Below are 2,373 nucleotides of genomic sequence, written 5' to 3' on the forward strand. Positions count from 1 at the left end.
ATCGGGAGTAGGTGCAGTAAAGTCACCCAGCACCTTCCTTGCATTGTTGTTGTGTTCGGCTGCCATGGGTTCTTCTTCTTTGAAGATCTCTGTTAGGTCCTCTACAGAGAGTTGTGCTTTAGCTTCTCTTAGCTTTCGCTTCAAGGTCCTCTCAGGTTCATGGTCAGCCTCAACAAGAATGCTTTTGTCTTTGCTCCTGCTCATATGAAAGAGAAGAGAACAAGAAAATATGGAATCCTCTATATCACAGTATAGAGATTCCTTGAGGTGTCAGAGGAAAAGAAAAGTAGAAGGAAGAGGTAGAAGAATTTGAACTTAGAAAGATAGAGTTCGAATTGTACATGTTAGTCCATAAATAGAAGGATGTGAGAAGAGGGGAAGAAATTTTCGAAAATAAATTAAAAAGATTTTAAAAACATTTTGAAAAATTGAAGAATGATTTTCGAAAAATATGATTGGGAAAGAAGTAAAGTGATTTTTGAAAAAGATTTTGAAATTAGAAATCAAAAAGATATGATTGAAAACTATTTTTGAAAAAGATGTGATTAAAAAGATATGATTGAAAAACAATTTAAAAAGATTTGATTTTTTAAAATCAATGACTTGGCCACAAGAAAAGATATGATTCAAACATTAAACCTTTCTCAACAGAAAAGGCAACATACTTGAAATGTTGAATCAAATCATTAATTGTTAGCAAGTATTTTTGAAAATGGAAAGAAATTGATTTTGAAAAGATATGATTGAAAAGATATGATTTGAAAAAGATTTGATTTTGAAAAATTATGGAAACTTGAAAAAATTTGCATTAAAAACAAAATCTTCCCTCTTGTGCCATCCTGGAGTTAAACGCCCAGAATGGTATACATTCTGGCGTTTAACGCCCAAAATGCTACCCTTTTGGGCGTTAAACGCCCAGCCAGGTACCCTGGCTGGCGTTTAAACACCAGTTTTCCTTCTTCACTTGGTGTTTTGAACGCCCAACTTTTTCTGTGTAATTCCTCTGCTGTATGTTCTGAATCTTCAATTCTCTGCATTATTGACTTGAAAAGACACAAATTAAAAAATTTTTTTGGATCTTTAATGATGAGGAAAAATCAAAATGCAACTAAAATCAAATAAACAATGCATGCAAGACACCAAACTTAGAAGTTTGTATACTACTGACACTAACAAATTGAGAATGCATATGAGAAACAACAAAACACACAAAACGAGAGAATTTAAAGATCAGAGCAAGTAAATCATCAAGAACAACTTGAAGATCTATGAAGACACATGATAAATGCAAGAAGAACAGAAACATGCAATTGACACCAAACATAAAATGAGACACTAGACTCAAACAAGAAATATTTTTGGTTTTTATGATTTTGTAATATTTTTTGGTTTTTTTTTTCGAAAATTATATGGAGAAGAAAATAAAGAGATTCAAAAATTTTAATAAGAATTCCAGGAATCATGCAATGTTAGTCTAAAGCTTCAGTCTAAAGAAAGCCTCAATCCAAAAGGATTTGGATATGGCTTTACAGCTAGTCAGGCTTCAACATGTTACTATGAAACTCTAGAATTTATTCTTAAAAATTTTGGAATAATTTTCGAAAACAAAGGGAAAAATTTTGAAAAATATTTTTGAAAACTTTTTAAAAAGAAAATAAAAAAGAAAATTACCTAATCCTGAGCAACAAGATGAACCGTCAGTTGTCCAAACACAAACAATCCTCGGCAACGGCGTCAAAAACTTGGTGTTGTTGCCGGATCAAAACTTGGCACTGTTATTCCAGGGAACAAATGCGAAACTGTAGTTAGGACATTTAATTCCCCGACAACGGCGCCAAAAACTTGGTGCACGAAATTGTGATCATCAATGGCGCCATCAACATGGTACGCTCAATTGCAATCTCAACTCCTTATCAAAACTTTGCACAACTAACCAGCAAGTGCACTGGGTCATCCAAGTAATAAACCTTACGCGAGTAAGGGTCGATCCCACGGAGATTGTTGGTATGAAGCAAGCTATGGTCATCTTGTAAATCTTAGTCAGGCAGATTCAAATGGTTATAGGTGATTTATGAATAAAGCATAAAATAAAGATAGAGATACTTATGTAATTCATTGGTGAGAATTTCAGATAAGCGTATGGAGATGCTTTGTCCCTTCCGTCTCTCTGCTTTCCTACTGTCTTCATCCAATCCTTCTTACTCCTTTCCATGGCAAGCTGTATGTTGGGCATCACCATTGTCAATGGCTACAGTCCCGTCCTCTCAGTGAAAATGTTCAACGTGCTCTGTCACAGCACGGCTATTCAACTGTCGGTTCTCGATCATGTCGGAATAAAATCCAGTGATTCTTTTGCGTCTGTCACTAACGCCC

Source organism: Arachis duranensis, chromosome 7 (assembly GCF_000817695.3).
Source record: "Arachis duranensis cultivar V14167 chromosome 7, aradu.V14167.gnm2.J7QH, whole genome shotgun sequence".
Lineage (NCBI taxonomy): Eukaryota > Viridiplantae > Streptophyta > Magnoliopsida > Fabales > Fabaceae > Arachis > Arachis duranensis.